We start from the raw sequence: 22,287 nt of genomic DNA on the forward strand, positions 1-22,287 counted from the left end.
TGTAAGTATTCGATGTCTGAGACTGAAATATTCGAGCTTTGAATGTCGACCATGAAAGTGTTCGAAGTTTGAATCAAAACCGAACAGCAGTTTTTTAGTGTTTTTCATTATAAAATAACATTTTATCCCCATTTTTAAAATTTTCCCTTGAAAATAAATAAATTGTCATGCAATTGAACCATTCATGGGTGTAGAATAAAGACGTCTTCGAACATATTACTTTGAAGAAAGTTTCAGCATGGCTTAAGTGTTCGAAGTTTGAATCAAAACGGTATTCTATATTCTCGTGCATGAAGTTCATGCTTGCTGTATATAGTTATTATGTACGTTTGATCAAAGCAAGCAGATTTTCAATGCAAAGTAGACTGATAATCCAGAAGTTTGAATGTTATGCTGATGAATATTAACAGCACTGGTCCCAGCATATGTTTGCCTCTTGTACTTTTATGAGATAGCCGAAGAAAAATACACTCGTTTGCAGAATTATCGACACAATGTTTTCAACGCGGCTTGATTTGTTTTTATAAATATGGACAACTTTCAGAATATCATTTTCTGGTAGAATATTTTGCCTTTTTTGCTTCTAACTATTTACTTCGTCATTGGTACCGATTATTCTCATCCTCGGCTTCAGCGCTTAATAATTTTCAACCTCATAAGTTTGAGAGAACTCAATTTAGCCATCGTAAACCATTTTCAGCGCTAGACTGGTCGAACCATATCTCACAGCCACCTGTCCATGTTGTCGGAGATGGACGCCCTTCACGTCGTAGGTCATTGGATCAAATATCCCACGAAAGTTCATCTTTCTGACTTCAGCACATCGGGTGCCTTTCGGTTTAAACATGACTGTTTGCTCCAGTTTTATTTGTATCCAGTTTCGAATTGCTTATGGGCTTATGCATATGGGCGGTGGCGTTAGGAGCTGTGGATTTAGGCGACTTAGTGATAGGTGAGTGCAATAAACTGTCACTCATCGCGCTGCTGCCAGAAACTTCAACTTCTGATTTTCGCCGTTTGCCTGATCTCAGAACGCCGCAGTCGTCAGTACCGTCTGCTTGGACAGTTGGTACTTAATGAATTAGTAGCTTTACGTTTGAGTTGAGTTACGTTTAATCTGTATTTCTTCCTAAATTTGAAATGCATTTTAACGAGGAATTGCCATTAACTTATATATATTTTGAAATTATTTGAGTAGATTGTCAACATAAAAATTGTTTTGAAGAAATATCTCCATTGCCGTCAAATCGTCCTATGAAACACGCTGCATGTAAACGCCTTAGGAAAGCGCGGTCTAACGGTGCTTCACTTTTGGCATTTATTCTCAATTTGCAAGCAATCTGGAAATTTACTTTCGCAACTAAACTTTTATTAACCCAAGAACTCGTAAAATCTAATAGGTGCTACGAAAATATACACTGAAGCAAATATATATATATACAAAAATGGCGCTGTCTAATCGCTTGGTGCGTCATAACAACCAGCATTGCAATATTAAGTACGTAACCCAAAATAAACTCATTAGAAAAGTGCTGCCTTTCATTGATACAATTTCGTTGTTATTGTTTCGGTTATCAGTTCAAAGTTAGATTAGCCAAAGTCCATTGGCGTGCTTCAAGCAGGATGATTTGGAACATAAGCCACCAATTCTGTTCTGTTTTATTTCTGTTTCTGTCTTAAGTCATCATAGTTTTTCAGAATAGTTAAAGAAACAGTTTTATTAAGCTTGCAGCTTAGAAAGTCAACCGTTGGATTTGACGCGTAGAAAAAAATATTCCGTAGTTTTCTACAATGTTAAAGTACTTTCATCAGCTTTGTAAATATTAATGGTAATAATACAATTGATATGACTGAGCTACATTTTGTTTTGAACATGGTAGAATAATGATTGGTAGAATTGAATACGTTCAAATATTTTCAAAATCATCATAAATTGGAGCTCGGTGTCCCACCATCCATGCACACCTGAACACGCTAGTGGTCCTAATGCTATGCCAGCCAACTGATCAACATCCGGTCAACCGATTATCAGTTTCAGTTGTCGGGTGTAAAAATAATAATATTCACACGATCCCGCAGGACACCGACGAAGCGACGCGACGGTCAGGCAGCTGTATGCATCGATTCTCCACCGACCTGAGCTCAGATGATCTAACGCAAAGCCAGATGACAGCTACACTTAGCTGCATCTCACTTACTGCCTTAAGTGTGCAAACATTTTGCTACAGTGATTAGGACGTCTTGCCAACTTCTCGCCAGGTGGGCACTGTTAAAAAAAGTAATAAACCTAACTTATCGACAAACAACGTTATTCTTCAATGCAAGGGTCAGTTACCACACCACTCAGTAACAAAATTTTGAGGTTCTGAAAATTCAATCAATTTTATTGATTCAATAATCGAAACAACTTTTCTATGGGTGAGCACTACATGTATTGCATATTCCCTCGCATCGCCGTTACCATCACCCGCACTAGCATCGCTGTTTCGCATGAGATATGATTACCATCAATTTCTATCGTATTTGTAATTTCGAGCATTCATCATTTCCCGGTTGGTCTTTGTTTCTCGTGCAATTTAACACCAGCTGTCGGCTGAAGGGCTGGCTGGCAGAGCGGAATGGCGGGGTCACTTCGTTAAGCCAGTCAGGGCACTGTCAGTACGGTGAAGACCTCCCCAATTCAATAGCACTCGTGCACAGGTACTTGTTGTACGAGTGAAGACCGAACCAAAGACCTGGTATTGTTTTGGACTTAGCGGATCAACGCACTTGGGACGTCCGAAGAGGAGAAGCATCGGCGGTTAATACGCACCGGAACGTTCTTATAACAAGTGCCTTTCCTGTCCTGACGGAAAGTATCTGACCGTTCAATACTATAAGGGCATTTTTTCTTGGCTGGAGGAAAGCAGAAAACGTACTGAAATTGAATAAACAGACAAAATATTATTGGCCCAAGAGTAAACTGTGACTTCAATTAATGATAATGAGTTTGATTGAAAACTGGGCCTTAAAAAGGTTCCCAGATCAGGCAGATATTCTAGTTGCTGATATTCTTGGGTGTTTCGCCTAGCGTGACCGAAGCAGAAAAGGGTTGATAATCCACCTCTCAGGACGGCGACCACCGGAGTGGAATAGAATCAGCATAGCGGCCGCGGTCTGCACGTCCGAAAAGAGAACCCACAGATGCGATGCGCGAAATGCTCTCGCTCGGGCTGCCATCTCGAGATATGTAGGTATGAAGTGTGTGGGTCCGTGTGGCGATAGAGGAGATCTCTTCATAATTTTTCTCAAGTGGTTTGAGAAAAACAACAAAAGCTGCAGCTTTTGCATATGTACTTGCGGAGGTTCGGGAAGAAAGTAAATGACTGTACAAGTAATTGAGGTAAGCCTTTGGATTACAAGTATAAAAACAGCAATCAAAATCATGTGACTATCGGTTAAGCTACTGATTTTTCGAAGCATTGGAAATGAAATTTTATTAAAATGTACACATTTTTCGATGTTGTTATGTTTATGATAAATAATCGCTTCAATATAAAATAGCCTCGTATAGTAAATGGTTACATGATGTTTAGTTAGGTATTAATTATAGAATTTCCGCTCCAAAGTTTAATAAATTGGTTATTAATTACCTGAAACCATAAGCCTTTGCCACTATAAGCCTTTTAACAAATGTTTGTCTGAATTTTATCACAGTTTTTTAAGCTTTATGATGTTTGACATAATGAAACACAAGTAAAATCTTCAAGCATTTTAGCAGCTTACCAATTTGCCGAAACACAAGTTTTTTATGCTGAAACCTGATCGTATTTTTTTCTATTTTTACCCCACATGTCCAGGTTTCAAAAAACAATTATCGGCATCTTCCCAACAGGAGAGATGGTCTAAAAGATGAGAGGTCGCGCTGGCTCAAAAATTTGATGTACATTGAACCCGAACGGCCGAAGATCGTATTCGCTGTGTTCACCGTGCCAGCCAGCCAGCGCGCCGAATGATGTGGTTAGCAATTAAGGCGAACCGAACAGTGCCGGCCGTTCCAGGCCGGTCGTCAGCTTGCGCGGAGTCCGTCATGATGGCAGTGGGACCATTAATACATTGTTGTGGGTCAGATTTCACTACTTGTTAAGGCGAGCTGCGCTCCCTCTTGAAAAACTGTTACTGCGAATACAACTTCATTGTTTTGTTCGCTAGTTTTGCATAAACATTATTCACGTATAGCGAAGTCCAAGTTCACTGCTCATTTATCGGAAAGCAATTTCCCTACTCCCCGGACGATTGTCTCGGTCTGGTGCGGTGTAATCCATCTTGGCCCGCGCACATAAATCAAACGAGAGAAGGAAATGTATTCGCCGAACGGAAAGGCGAATGCTGCGGGCAGTAGAGTTGATGTCTTGACCCTCACGGAGGTTATCCGGTGGGATATTTGCAGTTTGTTTAACGAGGAGATTCTAGGGTAGCTCCGGCAGATGGATTTTGCCATTGTTAACAGATTTTTAGAAGACAATAACTGAACAATCCAGAGCATATACATTATTTGGTATAATAATGATGGTGAACGTAATATTTTTATTGTCACTGGCGATTAATCAGTTTGATCATAATTTTATTTATAAAGATAAAAATTTTATTGGGATTGCTGGTAGAAAGGACCGAAATAATAAGTAATTCTTTCTTGATTTGTAGTTGTGTTTGTATTGAGTTATTCTTTCTGCTTTCTGGCTACACGCTAGCTGCAGGTTCTTGGTAAGCATGCTCAGCTCATCTGGAAATTAATTTTTCATAACGGTAATTGATGAAGTGACGCTAGAAAAAAGTAATGGAACAAAGGTGTTTATAGTATCCAAACAAATGGGATGAGGCGTGATTAGGTAAGGGAATTTAGGGGAAATTAGGTAAGGGAGGGTCATTGAAGCCAATGTTGCAAATCGAGCGAGAAGCCAACCATGCCCACTCTCACGCGAGAGAGTATGGAAAGCATAGTATTCAACGATTACACCACTAATGCAAGCGTAAGGCAGGCAACCACCGTTGTTGTGTGCAGACATTTTGCTACCTACACACACGCGAACGCACAGCGTCGTAGCATCTTTCTGCATAACCCGCAGGTTTCTTTTCTTTTTCATTTTCACCCTCAATTCGACTCACGGGCGAGAATTCAAGCCCCTGTGAATAATCGGTAACCGCACGAGACGAATAAGAGCGACGACCGTATAGATTAGTTTAATACACACTCGTTACAACTCGTCGCAGTAAACGAATAAATAAGAGCGAGAGTCCGAAAATGATGCTTAAGCCGGCGTGTTCGTTAGAATTAGACCACACAAGAGTGGCCTTTGGCACACTAGTGTATTGTTCTTCTTTACCCGAGCTGGGGGATCCGCTGATCGAACCTAGCTATAATGGGAACCATTTATGGCCAGTTTCGAACTCAACTTCTCCTCACTGGCTCTATTACCTTTGAACTATAGCGCACTGGATAAAAAGAAGATTACACAGCGCCCTTATTAAGCGTACGACGTACCTCGAACAGCACTAACGCTCGCGCGTTGAGTTATCTTTAGACTCAAATTGTGCCTCTTCCTCCACCTGGTGATAGTCAAACCACCGAATGAAGAGCTCATTGTAACTCGTTTTGCTGACGGAACGACGACCTGGGCGGAGAAGTTCGACTCTGGACTCTTAGCTTCGATTATAGCTTGGTTCGATCAGCCGATCTCCCAGTTTGGCTAGCAAAGACAGTAAATCCGGCAGACATTACCATTCATTTGGTTCTTGGGCCATTCGTCGCCTGTTTTCCAGTCGTCTCAGAAGTCGCGAATCACTTTCGACTTGGTCGACACACGTTGAGCCCCCAGTTCCTGCCTAAACAACAATTTGAATTTTATAGCACTCTTATGATGGTATTTCTGACCTATTTTAGTCATGAAAAGCGACATGTCCGGCCCACCTACTTACTTTCGTCAGAAGTACGATGGGAATCTCTCCAAGTAGTGGCTGTAGCTTGCGTCATATGCCTTCGCCACTCCACTCTAAGTTTGTACTCCGCCAAATGTTGTCCGCTGAACCTTCCCCTTGAACACGGCAAGGGCGCGTATGGCCTTCGTGAACAGCGGTACGGCTTCAAGTCTATAAAGAGCTATCGGGCTAATAAGAGGATTGTACATTGTCAGTTTCGAATGGCGGCATATGCTTCTGGATCGTAACGTTTTGCGAAGGGCAGAGCAGGCCCGATTTCCCGCTTGAATGCGCCGTTGAATCTCCTTACTAGCATTATAGTCCGCGATCACCAACGATCTCAAATACACAAACTCATCTACCACTTCTAATTCGTCGTCGTCAACGGTTACCGTCTTTCAAGTATTTGGTCTTCGAAGCATTTAGCTCAATCCTCATAGACGCCGCTTCCAGTCTGGCGTAGATTGCCTCCGCTGTCGTAAAGTTTCTGGAAATGATATCAAAGTCGTTTGCAAAGCCTAGAAGTTAACTACGTTTGGTGAACATTATGCCCGCTCATCCGTGCACTCCTTCAAGAGCGTTGTTGAACAGCAGGATAAGCCGTCATCTTGTGTCAACTCTCGCCGCGTCTCAAAGGGATTCGAGAGTTTGCCCGAGATGTGCTCGAACCACTCGATCCAATGTAGCTCTGATCAGTCGCGTCAGTTTAAACGGGAAACCGTGTTCGTACATTAGCTGTCATAGCTGGGCTCGATCGACTGTATCGTATGCTGCTTTGAATAAAGATGTGTTGCGTGGGCACGTTGTTCTGCAAGGTCTGTCGGATGATAAAAATTTGGGCGCGGGCCCCCATGAAGCTCGCTTGATAATTCTCTACGAAGCTCTATGCTATCAGTAACAGCCGGCGTAGCAAGATATGGGAGAGTAGCTTATGGGTGGCGTTTACCAGCGGTATGGTGTAGTAATTGTAGCCGTCGAGCCGACCACCCTTTTTGCAAATGGGACAAACTAATCTCATATCTTGGAATTCACCCATAGTAGAGTTATTTCCCGCTTTATCGGCCATTTTTATAAAGCTCTGCCGATATGCGGGCCCTACCAGTGGCTTTGCTGGTTCTTAACAACCCGATTTTTTTAACTTCTTCAAAAAAGAGATCAGTTGCTGGGACATTGTTATCTTCCAAGAGCACTCCTAGGTTGACTTACGTTCCACCTCCTTTTGCAACGTCGTCATTGAGGTTTTCATTGAACAACTGCAACTCGTTAGGGATTAGATTCCCTTCCTCGTCCCTACACTTATCAGGTTTCGGTGCGTAGCCCTTGCGAGTTTGGTTCTCCTTCTCGTAAAACTTGCGCGTGTCATTAGCTAGGAATAATAATTCTAATTCTTCACGATCTCTGTCCTCCGTTTGACGCTTGTTACTCCTCAGGATCGTGGTCAACTGGTTGCTTGCTCGTCGGTAGTTGGTCAAGTTCTCCCTAGCGGCAATGATGAGATAACTTTACCAAGCAATGTTTTCTCTCTACCGCTTGTGGGTATTCCCCATAAAACCGATTATTTTGTTTACTCTGGGGCTTTTCAGCTGGCGCCGATCGTATTCTGCCCCAACCGTCTTCGAGGTTTGATGCACCTTACTCCTTGGAAGAAGACAATGCCGTATCCAGTATTCTCGTGTAGTTCGTGAGATTGCAGCAGAGAAGAACGGTTTTGACGTGTCTGGTATGCACGGGTAGAAACTCAATCTTCAAAATGAGCAAAATGACTCATGATTTCAGCATTCTAGCTTATGTTTTATGAAAATATACCATGAATAATAATCATGATATTACGAACTTCTTGTGGTACAGTACAAGGCAAGATCATGAACTGTTATTCATGATTTTGTGTTGTCTGATATGGTAGTTTAGTCATGATTTTACAGCAATCCAAACTTTATAATTTCATAATTTTATTCATGGTATCGGAATCGGATTTCTTTCTGTGTACGGTTGGTAGTTTTGAGCGCACATCTAGTGCTGCCAGATGATGATAAGAGTCTGTATCACGCGATCTTGCATTCTGCACAACACTTCAAAGCCAGTTCTTAGTTCGTTGATGGTTCCACCGCTCTGGTAAAACTGAGCCTTGTTCGCCGCGAATCTTCCAAACCTTCTTTCTTCTGCGACCAATTTTAGGCAGAGCTACGATGTCGAGCTTTCGGGGTTCGAGCTGATCGAGCAGCACACGGTCGCCACCTGCGAAATTTAACGATCTGAACTTCTAAGTACCGAGTTTTCATCCGTCGTTTTTGTTTCGTTGCCTAGGTCGATGCCGAATATGGGGCTGCCATCTTATAGTGCCGTTGCCGTGACAACACTGTGCCTCCTTTCCTGTCGGTATACAACCTTAGCTTCCTCCGGGGTTGGCTACCCGATCTCCGCTATGGTTGCTCGTATTCCGGTTGGTACCACGAGGAGGTAACAAGTTGCTGGATAAGAGGCTAAGGACCACTATGGGGTCTGTACGCAGTATCTAGCCGTTCACCAACCATAAGTCCATTTGCTCCATCTGAATTTGGAATCAATTGTGTTTTTCTGCAACGTCTCAATTTTGGTTTTTTCCACTATCATAATGAACGTTAGATCTCCAATCATTGGCGTAGCTATTGGGGCTGCCTAGGGGACCAGGCCCCCTCCAGAATCCTGCAGGCCCCCTCCAGAAATTTTCACCACTGGAAATTGAAAACCGGAAAAATTCAATGTATATGTTCCCTAAAATAATTCCTTACTTATTTTTCTCGTGCAAAAACCAAATGAATATCAACAGCTTTGTAATTATGATATTACACACCGAAATCTAATATGTGATAGGGACGAGGGTTAATTCCAAGATTTGGGAAGAGAAGCTACCGGAGAAATAGATGTAAGCAGCCCTGGTAGTACAGTTGTTATAACAACTGTTAAGTTGTGGCAACCGATATATACCCAATTTTAGTCATAAATGAGTTGCTGTAACTAAAAGTGCTAAAATGTGTGCTGCTTGGAAGAGGCATAACACTGGTAAAGTCGCCTACAAAATACTCTAGATACTAGATCTACTAGTAGTAGAAGTACTAGATCTTGTTACATCGAGTGTTACCGGGTGTTCGTAGGGAATTACCAGACAGGCTTCATGGGGCTCGGGCAACTAAGGACCATATTTTTACCATTCGACAGATCAGACATATCAGATGTCGGAAGTACAACCTACCCACGAACTACATCTTTATTGTTTTTAAAGAAGCATACGATACAGTCGATCGATACCACCTATATGGAAGATAATGCAAAAACACAGTTTTCCGCATAAACTGATATGACTCGATCAGATAGGATCGAGTGTGTGTTTCGTGCACATCTCGGAGACACTCTCAAGTCCCTTTGAGACGCAGCGAGAGTTGAGCAATGTGACGGCTTATCCTGTATGCTATTCAACATTGTTCTTGAGGGGTTGATCCGATGAGCGGCTATCGAAACGAGAGGCACATTGTTTACCAAGGGTAGTCAACTCCTAGGCAGGAACTTTGCGACGCAAAACGCTACGATCGAGAAGCTACGATCGTCGTCATACGAAGCTAAAAATGTACATAACCATTATTAGAAAGGTAGTTATTTACGTAGTTGAAGCCGGGATGCTGCTCACGGAATACATACGCGCCATTTACGTGTTCGAGCGGAAAGTGCTGTAGACGATATTTGGTGGAGAAGAAACTGAAAGCGGAAAGTGGTGGAGACGTATGAATCACGAGCTTGGAGGGATTCCCAACGCACATCTGGCGAAAAATGGTAGGCTACGGTGGATACGTCGTAAGGATGCCGGACGACAATGCGACAAAAATAGTTCTCTACAACATCCCAACTGACACCAAGAACAAAAAAGCTTCACGTGCAGGATGGCTCGACCGGATTGAAAGTGATTCACGACTTCTGAGACGGCTGAAAATTGGCGACGAGTGGCCCAAGATTGAGTTGAATGGAGACGAGTGCTTGAAACAGCACGAGCCACTTCGGCTCTATGCTGCTAACGACAACGCTTATATAAGTTTTTATACAAAGTGAATTTTTTTTAAAGGCACCCCCTAAGCCCCTCCCAGCGAAATTTCCTAGCTACGCCAATGTCTCCAATGTGCAGTAGTCGTTTTTTGTCAAACCATTTGCTACGGTGGTTGATCGTCGGAATATTCAGAGACCCAGTTGTTCCACATCCGATCATACAGGTATCGAGATCGTTTATAGATATCGCGAATAGAGTCTGCTAATACAGTTTCATCTACTAGAACGTGCAAACTAATCACTGAACCGCAAAGGAAGTGTTTCGAAGTTATTGCTTTTTCACCTGCTAGCTATTGAGTATTGTCGGGCAGAAGAGGGGGGTATTTTTTATGTCTGCAACTTTTGAAATATTTGTGTTGAGAACCTCGTCAGTAAGCCTCTTTCTGCCGTCTATTGCCCACATCGCTTCCTTTTACAGGTCTCACTATGCGTTTCCAAATTCCGCCCACGTGTGGTGTACTTGCGAGCTTGAAGTACCACCACTGCGCGTCTGCACACTTGCGGTTCCATGAGACACAATTATGTTGACAGGATACTTTTAAATGTTTTACACGCACGACCTAGCATGTAAAAAGGGCAATCCGTCGTGTTTTCTTGCTTCGTCCGTTGGTCACTCGTATTTTTTATAGTAATTTTGACGATTTTTCTTATTCACGTCGATGTACCGAATATACTGTCTATATTTGCCTTTTGGGATAGGTTTTGTTTTTTATCGACTGGGTTCAATTGTAACTATTAATAGTTGTAACTATTAATAATGGGTAGAAAAATTTATCAAGGCTGAGGTTTGATGTTTTCCGGACGTTGCGACACTTTGTTGGTGTCTTTTTCAAGGAGTAATATAATTTGTTTGCTCAGTCTTGATAAATTTCTCTGCAGACTGACCATGTTAAATATTAATAATTACACTTGAACCCAGACGATGAAAAACACAATCTAATCCAAATGGCAAATTTTCTTAGTTACATTATGACAACGGCTAAGCATGACAGCGTTTCTTTGGCCAAATAATATCTTCTCGACATTCGCCATTCTAACGTTTACTTTCAGCACTATATTTTAGTTAAAAAAAGGGTAAACACTAGATGTAGCTATTATTCCGGTGTCTGGCTATGAGTTTAGCATCTTTGGCTCGAGCAGCACGTTCCTTACAATCATGTGGAAAATCTGTGTCTTTGGTTAGGAGTTAACTGCCGGTTCTTCGTAAACACGCTCATAAAACTACTCATGAAATTAAATTTTTTATAACGAAATAAAATCAGATTTAGTCGTTAGTTATGACGAAATAAAATCAGATTTAGTTTAGTTTAGAATTCACGGGGTATTTTGAATATAAATCCAAGTTGCCGACTAGATTTTTCAACAGTCGTTGAGAGGTGCGGCCTGAATGATAGTTTTTCATCCAGTATCACTCTCAAGTCTTTCACCTGATCGACCCTGCTGAGTTTGGTTCCGGCGATACTGTAATCAAATCGGGATTTTTTGTACGATGGTAAGTGATGACGCAATATTTTTCCACGCTTAATAGCAATTGGTTCCTCTCACACCAGTCGGTAAATAGAATCAACATAGTTAGTATATTTTTAAACCGTCGGCAAAGAATTGACGTCCGCCATGATCAGGGATCAGTGCTGCATCATTTACGAATAATGAGAACAACAAAGAACCTAGGTTACTACCTTGTGGCACACCTGATTTGTTCGTAAATGAGGATGATTAGTGATTCCGAATTCGAACATAGAGCTGCCTTTTTTCAAGATCCGATTCCAGCCAATTACAAAACTGTCAATCAATCCAGAGATAGAGACATTCATATCTTTTTTTTTTTGTCGATAAAACTAGGGCACAACGCCCCTCATTTAACCAAAACTGCCAAAACATACGCGTGCTGTGAACAAGTTTCGTCAATTATCTTTCGTTCAACATCAAAGTTTGAATCTAGTTTATCGGCATTTTGAAATATTGAGAAAAACAACATTCTTCTAAAAAAATATCGAAGTGAGTTTGAAATTTCGATTAGAAAATGCAGTTAGGATTGATGGTAAAACAGAATTTCCTTTTTTTTATATTATTATATTATATTATTATCCTTCCATTATCAATCACCAATCTCATTACTCTGATTTCAGTCGCCAGCGTATTGTTTTTGGTGACCAGTGTGATAATAGAAAATTATCCTATATGAATCCTGTACCACCCAGTAACTATGCACACAATCGACGATCCACCCTAGCCTATGTTGACCAATATTGGCGAGGAAAACACCGCCAATATAACTAGCATCCGATTTCTATTACCGCCTGAATTGCCTCTTTCGTTCGTATCCTACCGGCCACTTATTCTGCGAAAGAAAGGAATCAGCAAGGCCACCGTCCGTGGTCAGTCAGCTTTCTTCTGCCAGAACTGTTATAATGTATGTTGGCTGGCTGACTGAACGCTTCGCTGAAGGAAATAATTGCCACGCGCGCTCACAACCATTGCATTGCAGCCGAGTCGTTGGTTGGTTGGTTGGGTTGGCTGGTCTTGTCTCGGGGCTCGGAAGGCCGCTCAGTGCGAACCGTTTTTGATCTGGCTGGCAGGCTGAACGAAGATCCGCGTCTGCTCTCGGGTCAAGGAGGAGTGGAGGGTGATAAATATATATTTAGCATTTTATTCTTCTTGTTTTGCAGTTAGGGCTGAAATGAAGACGAAGTGGCCTTGTATGGGAGGTGTGTGCATCGAGGCTCGAAAGAGAAGCAAACGAGGAATGATTTGTTTTGTCAGGTCAGCGAGGCAATCGACGAACGACGAGGGAGATTTGAATCGAAACTAGAGAGGAAAGGCAAGTCGGAACCAGTTTGCTATCTCCTTAACTGATCCATGTTTTGGCGAAATTCGTTTTATTGGGGTGAAATTAGATACGATTTACGGTTCCTATTACAATCGAATCAGATAGCATCTCGGAAGTGCATCGCCGATTGAGTGACGCGTGCAGCCTCCTTTTTTCATTTGAATCATGATTCATTTTCCGTCAGATGTTATTGAAACAGAACGTCGATTCAAGTTTCGTATGTAGGTACTTATAAGCGAATGTCATCTAATTGTTACATTTACAACCGATGGTAAGAAATTAACGCATTTAAATTTCTACATCAAATCGTCTTAAGCCATGTTTACAGAAACAACATGGGAGACAATCCGCCTGAGTCCATCAATCCAAACGTTGATCCGACCACGTGCTGCCCCCGCTTTTTTCTTTCGGTCTGGCAAGCTAAATAAAGCAAAGCGCACCGAAATCGTTGACCTTTACAGCTGCCACGGTTGTAATTTAGCCTGTTAGGGACGCCGACCATCAGTCACCACTCCGCACTGGAAAATGGGGACAGCAGCAGCAGCAGCGTTGAATCGCCTGCCACGCCACGCCACGCCACACAGGTACCATAATGTTCAGTCAAAAAACTCATCCGCCCTGCCAGCCAGCCAGCCAGCACACACCGGATTTTTGTCTACACAACACACGGCTGTCCGTGCTACGGGGAGCGAGCGACGTCTCGGTCGAACAGTAGCGCATAAGCACATCAGTTGCATTGCAACTGCAAACTACAAACCGGTAAGAGAGGCAGCTGAACAACGCATTCGTGCACCTTTATTAGTGCTCCAGATGTCCCGGTAGATTCTTGCCCTTCCCCTTGTGACGGTGTGGTATAAGTTCTCGTTTATTTTAATTTTTTTTGGGTTGCTGCCCGTCTACCTTATAGTCTTTCCACCTCTCTTTCCAGTGGCGATGGCATGCATGTGATTATGCATATTTTGTTAGCTTGAATCTGTGGCTTGTTCAACGCTTCTGCGATCGTTATCCGTGATTAAAACAGCGACTCCGAGTAATATACCCTCGAGAGGAGCCACTTGAAAAATTACGAAGCGCATCCATAAAGTACACTCACCGGCAGGTACGAATTAGGAATCGAAACGCGTAACAATCAACCGGTTTGGTGAGTGTCTTGAATTAAGCACGCTAGGTGTAGGTAAAAGTACATATTGCGGTTGCAAATCAGCTGGGTTGAAATTTTGTTGCTTCTGATGGAGTGGCGGGAAAATGAGAAAAGTACTAGAGTCCAGTTCGTTAGCTGTTGTTGGCAACCTCTGGTTAACCAGATAGCAGTTAGTCGGAGTTGAATTTTGCTGCTTCGAAATACCTCAAAAATTTATCAGCATTGCCATTTTTCTTACATTTGGTTCAATCATTTGGTTTGCGTCCGCACAACGAAAATTGCTAAAAGAAAGTTAAACTGAATGGAATACCCTGTGATACAGTCCCAAGTAACAATTTCAGTCTGATCAAACGCTTTTATAGCTGATTTTATTCAACCTGCGGCTGATCTATGGTTTAGGTTTAGAAATGAAAACCTTTTTTCAGCTCTTAAACATCTAAATCTGGTGATTTTATCAAGCTTCAGGCTAATTAATAGCTGCTTTCGAAGCTGTAATGAAGCTTAATAGAAACTTTTTTGCACTTTTAAATAACCAATTTGCGCAATGCTGTCAATTCTATTTTTAGAACGAGAAATAGTTTTGCAATCTACTTTTCCAGTCAGTTCCAGCCATGGTTTGATGTTTATGGCTGTTTAGAAGCAGATTGTTTAGCAAAAAAAAATCCGCTATTAAGCCTTTTTATCAGCTTTTGAGAGAGAACTGGTTTGAAAAACTTAAAGTAGCTTACACATCGCTTATTTAAACACCATTTGAGCGCTTACTTTATGCAGCTTTGATCGCCTTAAACCAACCCGTAAACAGCCATTGCTCTTGCAATTCAGCTACCGTTGTTACTTGGGAAGTGCTAGCCCCAACGCACAGTAGTCCAAAAGGGCGAAAAGTGGAACTTTTTTCCTAGTGTCTTTTGCTTTTATTTTATCATTTATGGTCTTCAGCACTTTTCTTCGTATATCCCCCTTAATCTAAAACTGTCAAAAGTTAGTCATCGCTTGCTATACATAAATAAAAAAATAACATTTCTGTATTAGGAAATATAGACATAGTTTCTTCGGCAAAGTTGTAAATAATATAAAAACAAGTAACTTTGCTGAAGAAATAAAATTTCTATCTTTATCGAGTGTTAAGCTATAGGGCATATTCTTTAAAACTTCTTCAAAAATTGGTTTTTCATAGGGTAAAGAACTAGTTTTAAGCAGTCTAAGCGGGTCACTGATTGTTTTACCTTATTACAAGCGATGGGTTGACTAAGTGGGGGATATCAGCATACCAATCTTCTTGCTATCTTTAGTTCTTCAAGCTGTTACCATTGGAAGACACTATTGTTGAGCTAAACTTTTGATTTTTCGCTTTAAAAGTTGGATCGGTGGAACTAATTTTGAACAGACCGAACCCATTTTCACCCGCAAGGTGTTTTTTTAAGCAATCCTGAAATCTGAATTTTTTTACGTCCCCTTAAAAAATTCCTCGAACTTTTCCCCCTATTCATTAAGTTCGCGTTCCTATCCGCGACCTACTAATCGGCATCTGATGCGTAATCGGCATAGCGTATCGGCATAGATGCGTAAAATGCCATCTGTCTACATTGTTTATCAGGGCATACACTCACCGCACCGTTCGGCAAACGGTATTCGTCGTCTCTTTTATTCTCTGGTGTTCTTATGGGAAACTGCGAGTTTGACGTCTCACTCGCTGTTCATAAGGATGGTGGGAGAACAAAAGAGGTAAACATATAGCAGTACAAACGATCCGACTCAGAACAGTGTTGTCAAAGCAAATAACATTGAAACACATCGTTGCTTTATTAAATCACTGAGAAAATCTTCGAAAATTATTGAAAAAGCTGTCTTTTGTGTTGTTTTTAATAAAGAAAAATTAATTATGAACATACATTTCTCTTGAAAGTATTGAACCACGTTTTCACCATAGGAGGTTTCAGTTAATTTCAAACTTAAAATTCTTATTTCCAGAACCGAAACAGTGTGTTGGCAACACGATAGTTCATCAGTTGTGCTGCAGCTGCTGCTACTGGTGAACAGGTTCCGTCAATTCAGAATTTGTTTTCAGTTTTGTTAGAAAATAATAAAACTTTCGACTAGTGACAAAGCCTTAGATAATAGAAAAAAAGAGAGTGAATAATATGGTATGTGACAATTGAGTGCTTGACTTTTAGAGTGGTTGTAATCAGTGCTGAAAAATGTGATGGATTCGTTAGTAGCGAGGTGGCGATTGCCTTCAGCAGCTGAAAAATGTACGTTTTTGGACAATAATTTTTAATTCATCATATTTCTTGTCGGAAACCCAATAAATTGTGTTTGTGTGAATCAAATGTATGGTTAAGTGCAATGTTGCAAATTCTCATCACGATGAAGGCTCATCACCTGCTCGTCAGCGATTTGAATTTCATCAACTGGCAACTTTTTCGTATCCTGATTGCTCACGACGAATCGCCGACGCAAAAACTGGTGAGCAAAATATCTCTGTCGGTATCTCTGTCTCACACTCATCGCTAATCATCGTTAATCGCTGTCATCCAACCAAGAATGTATTTTGCGATGAAACGTTAACAAGCATATTTTTTGGCAAATTACAAAAAAAAATATTGCTCTTTCAAATATAAAACGTTATTCGTATCACATATAATTATGAACTTGTCAAACGTCAACATATACTTGCGACACCATACACAACCAGTAACTTCAAGCGGCACACGGACAAACAGAATGGTTTCAAGATTTTGTTTCCATGAAATGCAAACCTGGTGCAATATTATTATTATAAATTGGTGCCTCGAAGACCGAATCGTCGGTCACTGTTCAAAATTTGATCCTGCCAACATGTCTGAAAAATCGTTTGTATCTTGTAAACATTTTCAAACGTTACTGGTGCTTGTCATTGTCACGCTCTTAACGTGAATGTTGAAAAATTATGAAAAATATGTTAAAATAGTTTCATGAGATTAAAAGTTTTCTGGGTGTAGAAGAACGTTGATGTTTTGAAGTGCATTTATGTATTATGTCGCAAAAATGTATATTCCAATTATCTCAGGTGCTAATAGTCGAACTCAAAAACCAACATAAGTGTTAGGTACAAGTTTTTTTGACGGTGTAATTCAATATCCGATAGCGCTTTTGCCTGTTTTCAAAAATTGATAAATCATCGCTACTCATCACGATGAGTCAAAACGCGAGCTATTCGTGTTTGATTGGCATCACTAGCGATCAAATCATGAATGAAAAAGAGTGAGTGATAATTCGCTTTTCTCTCACTCTCATTAAATAATGCTCAGTTAGAAAAGCATTACCTGAGAACTTGACGTTATGGAATCACCTTTGAGTGTGTTTCGAACCGAATCAGTACTTTTATCGATGAATAGCAACATTGGTTAAGTGATTTGTGAAGATGATCCTGTCAAAAGATTTTAAAAATATGAATAAAAAAGTGCATTTTCGGCTCATTTATGTTCAACTGATTAAAATAGGTGACACTGCTTAACTCGTTCCTTACCCTACTTAGCTTTTCTTAGATGCATTTTACAAGAATACAATGTTCTAGGCAATTATTGAAGCACTCAAAATGCATGTTTTTGCAGAAGACCGCAAATCTCTTGCACCTTTACTTGCTAAGTTATCGCATATTCAAGCTTTAAACTTCCAAAGCTTTACGAGGCTATGGGGTAAAATGGGGCAAGTCGAGTACTATAAACTTGTATGGGTTCCGCTTGTCCCCAACCACTTAATACCTTTATGAGTTTTGCGTTCACTATAGGCTCGATACACGTCCATTCCAAAGCTATAGAAAATATAAAGGCAAACAACTTTGCTAATGAAATGACATTTCTATCACTATCGAGTGCAGAGCTATAGAGCATTTTCTTTAGAAATTCTTTGAAAATTATTTTTTCATATTTGGCTTATGTTGGTTGCATTTTACAAGAGTACATGCTTCTAAGCGATTATTGAAGGACTCAAAACACATGTTTTTGCAGAAGGTTGCAAATCTCTAGGACCTTTCCTTACAAAATGCTCTGAGTGGATCAAAAAATTTGAATAGTGATTTTAACGTAAGAGACGAAGAGCGTGGAAAATTTTCGAAAAAGTTCGCGGACATGCACTTTTCGACGATCAATTGCATCACGGATCAATTGCATATGATTTAAGAAGCCATCTCCATACATTTGGAGGTCAAAAGAAAGATCTTGGATAAGTCCAGGGGAACCATCAAGATCGGTTGCAGGACCAAATCACTATGAACGAAATACAATGCTTTGTATTTGGTGAAAGGATGGTAAACGGTTGAATGATACGATCCAGAACTACCACGAAATTCCACAGTCAGTCCACAGTTCAGCAACTCCTATCTCTACCTCCTCGTGGTACCATCAGGGATACGTTCCTTAGTAGAAATCGGATAACCGGTGGAAACTAGGGTCGTATGCGGACAGAGAAGGGGGCACTCGTGCGAAGGCTGAGTGTAAACTCTCCGCCTGCAAGACGGTTCTTGTAGGAGGTAAGACTACTAAGAACCAAAGCAGAGGGTCCAAAGCCCTTAAAGAAGGATGGTTTTAACAGTTGTTATCAATGGCTATTAGGTAAAACCTTGAATGGATAACCCCATAATACAAGGTGTGACGCGACCCGTGCCGAGGGATGAATAGTGGAGGGGGTTCTATAAATTCTCTAGCCGCGACAGAGCCTGTGGAATACCAGGGCGCCCTCCACAGTAATTTGCCCTTGCTGCATCAAGCCGGTCACTGTTGCAGTGTACGATTTCTTACCGTGCATGCTCTCTCTGCTGAAAAACAAAGAAACGAATGAGGTGGAGAGGAGAATAGGGGAGGAGCAGGACTTGAACGATGCGCTAGCAGAGGTTCAGTCCTGATCCTCGTCTATCCTCATCACGCAGACTCGTGGTGAGTCGACAAACGAAGATGTGGCTCCAACTCTCTACTCACGGGTCGAGATTCACTCTGCCCGATCTCTGACTGTGTGCTGGAGGGTGGGCTGAAGCAAATGGAGAGCCAAACAGAGTCTCAATAAGAGAGATCTCAGCAAGCTTACCCGTCTTGCGACAGGATATTGTCCGAGTAATGTCATCTTCGGAATCTCGGTTTCGTACAAGATGATATTTAACCTCGGAACACTTGCTCTGCAATCGTGGAGCACAAATAGTACGCAGACTGCAGTATCTCAAAAAGGGGAGATCTGGTTGGCGTCGCCGATCAGGGTACTAGGTTCATAAACCTAGTCATCCCTGATTGGCACATTTCTCGCTCCAGCTGCCAGCCTGTCCCTTCCTCAATAAGTAATAGGTAAGCTTGAAGCGTATAGTAAAATAATATTGTGCTTTTACTTGATCGATGGATTCCGAAGGCAGTTCAGGTACTGTTTCAAACGTTCCAAAGGTAAAAAATGATTAAATTGGCAACACAGTTCGTAATGATTTATTGCCATAACTGGCAACACAGGCTCACTGCATTTCTGTCGCAACCTTGATCGTGAGTTCGTGTTAATCATACAAAAGCATTAAACAAATTGCTTTCGAATACGAACGTTATTGCTTTGTTATTGCTTGTTTGGATAATGAAGGATAAACTACGCTTTATTCACTATGAAATTTCGGCAAAGCAGCGTTGAAAGCGTATCTGTCAAAAGCTAAAAACGACCCTTTTTACGACCGTTCAGAAACACGACTGTTTTAACCATCATGTTCAGTAAGGGAATGCGCCCACAATAAAACGGGGCATACCACAATAGTCGCGGGGGCTCTGTAGCTGCAAGGTTACCGAGTCTGCTTTGACAAGCGAATGGTGATGGGTTCGAATCTTAGTAGAATCAGGCCATTCGATGTCAAAGTGACTTTAGCATGGGTTTATTCTCAGGCCCCTCATCACCCTTCCTTCTTGCTGAATTCTATATTATCCCGATATGGCCTATTGACAGTGCAAAAATCAGACACTTATAGTAAAATGCACTGGTTTTGCCACGCCAGGGATGGCTATAATTGGGGACTGCACGCTGTCATGTGGAACGAGGTGGGTAAAGTAGAGAAAAGCATTGAAGGAATTACACACAAGCACACATAAAAAAATTCAATAAGCATATCGCTCAATCAATAGCGATTATAGCAAAAATAAATGAAGTGCGGGTTATACAGCAAACACCCGGGCGATATCACAATAGATCAAACGTTACTGGTCGCAGTGACGAGTCCATACAGGGAAAAATACCACAAAATACTGGACGCAGTGGTAAGAGTACCCAACAGAGGAGGAGGAATTTGGTGGAATCACAAGGGTATGATTTACTATATGCTCAATTTCAACTCGAACCTGGTGAATCGGTAATATGATCTGTGGAATCGGAATCGATCTGTGAATAAAAAATAATCAAAATACCAAAAAAGGCAATACAAAATGATTTTGTTGCATGACAATGCTCCATCACACACCGCAACACTGTACAGGGAAACGCTTGAGTCATTTGCTGGGAAGGTCTTTCACATGCAGCTTACTCACCAGAAACTTACCATACGCTAAAACTACAAATTGTAGCTACCAATACGCGTATTAGTATTCGTGGCAGTAGTATAGAGATGGTAGTACTAAAAGTATTAAATCTCAGATTTGTTCTCGGTTTTACGGGAGTTCTACTAAGACGCTCGGAAATAATTTTAACTATTTTTACTTGCCAGACTTGGTCCCTTCCGACTACCACTCAATTGTGTCGATGGGACATACACTTGCTGTGCAACGAATCAATTTTTACGAAAATATGAGAAAACGTCTTGATGAATGGGTAGTTTGCTTCTAAAGAGTTTCATTTCGTGGTTTAGAATGCCGAGTCTCATTTCCCCAGCAAACTCTATTGCAATTTTTTCGATTCTTTCGTATCTGCATTTCTCGCTCGTTGTAACAACGTAAAGCGGTCCGACCAGGTTGGAAGTCGCCGAACCAAGCCTGTCACTTCGATTGACATTAGCTAGAGAAAAATTAGAAAAAAGTGATCATTGAAACTATAATTTACGAACAATCTAGCAGAACGGCCGTCATTCCGTCACATTTCGAACAACGGTCAAAGAGAAACATTTGGACTGCATTGCACACATAATTCGTGATAATTGCTGAATTCTCTTGTCTTGAATAACGTCAGTTTCAAATTCAAAGCGACCAATTTCACGACTCACGTTACAGAACGTCCGACCACTACAACGATTTGACCGCATCAATCTTACCTAATGACATCAACACGGCATTATTACAGCAGCGCCGGGAACATTCTTAACCACTTTGTTGTGGTGATCGACCGCAACATTAACAGCCGGAAGAGTTATTGGACCAGGCTTGGTTCCTAGCCGGTGCGTAACCGGCAATATTCAACACCTAAAAGTGAACGAATGCTCCGCAAAACGTAACCGATATTTATATCATAACCATGCTCAACCGGTCTAGTAATTCACCCTACTATTATCGTAATTAGTTCCTTTCTTATACATTAAACCCGGAAAAATTCCGTTTCCCCCTGTCCAGACGAAAAGAGGAAACAATAAGCCAAGCGCGCACGTTTCGTCATAGCTGTCAGCTCAGGAGGTAAACATAAGCGCACCGCGTTCTTCCTTAGGTACCTACAGTAAATAGTCGGGTTTTGAGAGCGGTTCGGCCGGTTTTCTATCGTGCGCGTAAGCGGAAAAGGTACTAAACAAAACACCCGAGAATGGGTATCGGAGAATTAAACACAAATAACAATTTGTACCGAAATTATTCCCATTTCGGTGGTTTCCTTTCCCCTCCGGCGTCGAGCGACAAAGCGATGCAGTTGTAGGTTAAGCTTACGGCCTCCGCGCGAGGCGTGCATATTTTGGGAGATGATACGATTTGTTGCCGTGCACTACCATGGTATGGCGTTGTGCATTGTAGCGTAAAACCTTAAACAGCACGTTATTTTTTATCGGCATTAGGTAGGCATTTGTGATTCATGTTGAACGCAGGGTCCGAGAAGTGCGTTCCCCTGAAAGCAGTCATTAACCGTCGACGGCGTTTCGCAGGTTCTTTTTCGTATCGAAACGGTAATGCTGACTGCGAGTTTTAGCTTGGATTAGGCTTGAATATAAGCTAAGCTGATATCTCTAAGGTCCAAACACGTGTCATTCATTTCTGGGATTTTAAAGCAGTTTTTATGCTGAAAATAATAATTATGTTGGTGAAACTGTTTTCGCTATTCCGCTACCATACAATTGCTGTATCTTTTATGAATCGGTTTGGAAATTCTAAATTGGAAGAGCTATCAATACAAA

This window comes from Sabethes cyaneus, chromosome 2 (genome assembly GCF_943734655.1).
Source record: "Sabethes cyaneus chromosome 2, idSabCyanKW18_F2, whole genome shotgun sequence".
In the NCBI taxonomy this organism is placed as follows: domain Eukaryota; kingdom Metazoa; phylum Arthropoda; class Insecta; order Diptera; family Culicidae; genus Sabethes; species Sabethes cyaneus.